A 5975-nucleotide genomic window follows, 5' to 3' on the forward strand; every position below is an offset into this window, starting at 1 on the left:
AGAAAGAGCTATTGAGCTGTGTAGTGTATCAGTGGCATGTAGAGAAGAGAAAATGGGAAATTGTGGGGCTCCATTTTGTCTACAACTTGTGCTAGCCTTATCCAACATAAAAGGCCAAATTATTTTTAAATGACACCTACCAAAGAATGCTTTGATCTTCAACATGATCAGCTGGTTGACTGCAAACACATATAATATTATATAAATTGATGCATTACAGAATGCACTGTTGAGTCTTTCTACACATGCTCAAAATTAGAATGTCCACATAAAGTGTAATATTTCTATATGGTACTTATAAACTTCCACAATGCTAAGGATGTCCGTCCATTTTTTGTTTTGATCCTCCCATGCTTATTATATGTGATTGGGCTTGCAAAAACAGGGTATGCGAGCAAAAACTACATCCCGTCACATAACAGGTCATCTCAGTACAGGAATAAAATCTTTGCATTCTGTAACTTGTGCAATGAAGCAAGTTAATTGTTTGAGTAGGTCTGAAATTTTGTGGCCATAACTTAATGGAGTAAAAAATTATGAGTGGCGAACGTATAAAAAAAAAGCAAATTTTTGTGTGCCCACATGCCCTGTTTTCGCAGCCCAGTCATATATATGCGTTACGTATAATATACATTAATAACAACTTATTGCTTCCTATATACAGTATGTATACAACCGGATTGAATTGCCACCATCTATATGAAGCTACGTATCACCACATACTTCATTATTCCTTGTTTTTTGTCACCACCCAAAGTAGCCGTACTCCAGGTTCAAATAGTGGCTACTGGGTCCGGAATTTTTCCTGCACTATGATGATGATGATTTGACTTCCTGGACTCACAGATCTCTTTCAGGTCTGTAGTGTGATAGCTAGTAATTATGAATTATGAATAATGATCAACAATGAATTTAAAGTCTTTCACGACAGAAAACGCATTCATAATTAACTCACCACAATCAACAGAGCTGTTATTCCATAACTACATCTGATTGTTTGTTTTTCAATTCCTAATAGTTTTTTGGCTATGGACCTATATGCATGGGACCTGACTTGAATAGCTAGTAATAATCCTAGTGCTAGAATGTGTGCATGTGCACATGTTTGCTTGTATGTACATGCATGCATGTACGCATAGTGTATGATGTGTGTATATGTGTGAGTTTGTATGTAATGTGCACATGTGTATGTATTATTTCTGATGATATTCAAGTACATTCTTAACATACCTGGTCTTGAACGGAGTCTCACAAACTGTTATGTTCAACACCAGGTGATTCGAGAGCAGCCATCAAATTTTCCGCGATTGTATTTACATCTTTCTGAAGCCTGTGACTAAATATCTTTCTACAACACTTGGAAGGACTATTGGCATCAATCTCCCTCAATTTCCTTTCAGCAATATTCAATGTCTGCTCCACATCATGCCATTCAGAACACATTCCTGGTTTAACATGAAAGTTGCAGAGATCTCGTAATTCTGGATGATCTTGTTCAGAAAAATAATAAATGACGAATCTTAGAGATTCGTAGCACAACTCCTGAAAAGTTACAAAAATAAGATACAGCTGAGTGATGTAACCCACTATAAACTAATGTTTTACTGATTCCCACTTTTAGGTAAAACCGATATCCGATTTTTTTAACCTTATTTAGCGATAGTTAGGCTAACCGATACCCGATTGAAGGTCTCACTTGTGCTTACTCCACTAAAAGTACACCTGGAAAAGCCAATGGTGTGATTATGATAATTATTATTTACAGTGACCAGCACTGAAGGTCTGACAGCAACTTTCCTTAGGATGTGAGGTTGTACACTTACCTCGACTCAAAGTTGCTAGTCAGAGCTCCAGCCATCACTAGTTACACCTAAGTAGTGGTACTGCAGCCATTGAAGCTGAATATCTGTCACCCCACTGGGGTCTGTAGCCAGTGAATTTATTAAATACAAGTTACCTTCAGGTTAAGCATCATTTCTCTTGTGTCACAAGCAATCACTAAAAGTAAAGGAGCTTTCTTGACTTTCTTGTTTGCACCTCAGGCTGCACCAAAGCACTACTTTTTTCTCTGGTTTTCCTTCCCCCAAACCCCTGTTGTGATTGTGTAACGTGTTTGTAGTTTAGTAGTTTGTATTGTAGCTGTATTTTGTGTTTTTCCCATCATATTACTTTGTGTTTACCATTAAAAAATAAAATTATAAAAATAAAAAATAAAAAAAGATGACATTTTCGTGATCCCCGGATACTCTCCGCCAAACGGAAAAACTGCCGCACGTGATCTGCATTCAGGACAATGAAACACATCGTTCAGTTAAGTTTTTTTTTTGCTAGTTTAATAGTATAATATTTAAAATGGTTACAACTACACATACAACTACACAGCCAAACTACTACTGCTACTACTACTACTGCTACTACTGCTACTACTGCTACTACTACTACTGCTACTACTACTACTGCTACTACTACTACTGCTACTACTACTACTGCTACTACTGCTACTACTGCTACTGCTACTACTGCTACTACTACTACTGCTACTACTACTACTGCTACTACTACTACTGCTACTATATACTACTACTAGGAATACAATCAATCAAGGAAAAAGGGGGTTGTTATCATCATCATTGTCCTGAAGAGCCCAATATCTTAAAATCATTTTAGCATTGCTTTGCCACAGTGCAACAGAAAGTTGTTGTAATAAATTCTTTCTTGCAAGCTTGGTAGGAACACCGCTTCTAGGGGTAGTACGATCAGCAATAATTCTTAACATTCTCAGGGCAAAAGGGGTCCACACTCCAAAGCGCTCCACTACCAAAGGAACAAACTCAGAACCAGCCTTCTCCACAGCTGCCAAATGCTTCTCATCCTTGGCCAACTCTCCAGCTGCAGCAGCTACCCCAGCACATGCAGCAGAAGAGGAAATGAAAGCAGGCTGAATAGTGCTGCATACAGAGACGTCGAAGTAAGCAGAACGTTTGTGTTGAAAATCAGGATGAAAGATATCACCAGGCCGCAGGCCATCATCATATGAAGCCCTCTGTTCCTTAAGGACACCAGGATTGTCTTGAGAAAGGGCATTATAAATGATGTTAACAAGGGTATCATGACGACGGATTCTCATAGGACCATGAGAGCAACCTAACAGATGGTCGCCAAAGCTGTCTATAGAAGAGAGGCAAGTGCACAATGGAGAAAGAGGAAACAAGGTTACACCAAGCCACAAACGTAAACCTATAACAAATTCTGGACCAGGGATGGCCAAACCAAGACAGGCTTTAGGGATAGCTTTAAGCCAGCCACTGCTTGTACCAGGATGTGCTAGAGCAGTTAAACGTGCCTGATCCCTAATACTGAGAGTAGCATACAGGTTATCAAAGATGCTTTGGTAACCTGTCTTGGTTTGGCCATCCCTGGTTCGGTTAAGTTGGTTCGCCGGCAGCACTTTTTGTGGCGATTTCGAGTAGTCCACTGATGTCAAGGATTCCGCCCCAAGCCACGTGCGTTGCTGAGCCGTGTGGTAAGCAATTGTTATACTTAAACCATAGATTATCGGGGCGTTCCCTATCCATAGAAAAAAAAAAGATTAATTCGTTGTGTGCGCACGCCCAGTTATTAATTACTTAATGCAATAAATCGCGAACATTTTCTCGCAAATGAGAAAATAGTAGATCATTCGCGAATGTTTTCTTCTGCGAATCATTTCCGTTATACGGTACTTGATTATGATAGTAGCATAAGCCTTGCCTTTACAATGGTGACACTTGTCAAACACAATGAGTGAAACACTTTCTAATTGTACACCATGTGACTCAAGATTGTTGATCAGTATTTGTGGAGTACACACTACGATGTCGTTCTTTTGCAGCAGAGAAGACAAAGCAAATGTGGCACTTGAGTCCCCAGTAAGACTCACCTCTGTGAGCCTCTCTTTTTGATGGTCAGCAAGAGGTGTCTTGGGGACAAGAAACGACACCTTCTCTCTCCTGCCATGGTGGTTCAAATTGGCACAAATGATCATGCAAGCAACTAGGGTTTTCCCTGTACCAGTTGGGGCCACTGCGATGCAGTTTTTTTCCCTTTATTCCCAGAGTGGATGACTCTGTCTGGTATTGACGAATGTATCTTCCACTAGGAGGTATAACTTTAAATCTGAATTATCTCCTATTAGTAGTCTCGTACCCAGACCGCTTTTTTTTCTTTTTGTGTGGGGGCGGAGAATTCTCTGACCCCACACAAAAGGAAAAAAAAGCCATCTGGGCATGAGAATTCTCCACCCCCACACAAAAAGAAGGGAAAAATAAGTGGTCTGGGCATGAGACTACCCTATTAGATTTACAAACAACATAAACAAACACAAATTGTAAAGAGAACAATGTTACCTCACTGAAGGTCTGACAGCAACTTCCTTAGGATGTGAGGTTGTACACTTACCCCAGCTGTTGATGCTGAATATAGACAAAATCTGTCAGTGGCCACCCATTACAACTGATTTCCGATTATGGTAAAGCTAGCTAATTATCTATCTGCTCTCTGTCTCTGTCCCCACTGGGGACTTATGCACTTATCAATATTATCACCCACCTCCCCGCCCTTCCTGGGCAACAGTGGGGGTAAGTGGAGATTTGACTTTTTCAAACTCAATTTGTATGTGGTAACTTAATAGTTCAAAAATGTAATCTTAGAAGAGCAAGAAGTTTATATACTCCAATTGTTTTCTGGCATTATAATGTTACAGTTGTGTTTACCATACATTTGAAATTTTATTAGAACAATATTAAAACAGAGGTGTGTACTATTGGGTGGTTGTGTAACGTGTAGTTCAGATCAAAGGATCAAAGTACAGAAGTATTTAAATGCTTTTAAAAGTATTTGTATTTCAAATACATCCTGGGTATAATTATTTGTATTTTATACTTTCAGAGTATTTGTATTTAAATATTTTTCAAAGTATTTGACCCCAAGCCTGCTTCTGAATTACAAATAATCTAAACAGCTAGCCAATGGTGAGCTGCAACATCGGAATCTTCGAGGTAATACTCGTCATCGTGACCATCACGAAATCCTTTTTGTCTGATCACGTGATCTGTTTAATTACTTTGCGGCGCGCAGACAAATTCAGCACCAAGGAGAAAGTGTGCTGGACAACTGAAAGAGGGACAACTAAAAGTCCCTAGGGCCAGCAATATGGCCCATCTCCGGGGAAGCTGCAGCACATGTTGCTGTCAGAACTTCAGTGCTGGTCACTGTAAAGTGCTAATAATAATAATAAAAATAAAAGCATTGTTGGAACGATGAAGGATGGATTGTGTTCCCCGGATGTACATTGTAGCGGAATAAAGCAGTGAAAAGGACAATGAATCCACGCCAGAGTGCCACTATGCCAGTGGCGGATCCAGGATGGGGCATTTGGGGCAAATGCCCCCCCCCTTCAAGAAATTGCATACAAGATCGAGATACTCTAATAGAGCAGTCAATTACTCTAATAAAGCAGTCACAATGTTCATGAGGCAGTGTAGCTTACCTATGAAGCTATAAATAGGATTTTATTTTACATAACAGACGTGATATAGTTGGTAAGGATAACTAGCTATTATTGTCGTGACCTTTTTTTTTTGGTCTTCAACTGGTTTTCAGCAAGTTTTTTTGGTCTTCAACTGTTTTTCAGAAAGGTGCCCCCCTCTTTCCAAACTCTGGATCCGCCCCTGTATGCTTCCTGTGCTTCTATGCACCCGTGCTTCCTACACCTCTGAATCCCCCCACTACTGCCAACGTAGCTACGCCGAGACGCAGCTAGCTACGCCCGGTGGAATTTAATATTGACAGCTAGGTGCATTATGGTGTTGCCGGTGAATTTACCTTCAGGTTTCGCGTCATTTCTCTTGCGCCACGAGCGATCACTAAAAGTAAAGGAGTTTTCTTGTTTGCACCTCAGGCTGCGCAAAAGCGCTTGATTCCCGGATACTCTCCGA

This window comes from Dysidea avara, chromosome 8, assembly GCF_963678975.1.
Source record: "Dysidea avara chromosome 8, odDysAvar1.4, whole genome shotgun sequence".
NCBI lineage: Eukaryota > Metazoa > Porifera > Demospongiae > Dictyoceratida > Dysideidae > Dysidea > Dysidea avara.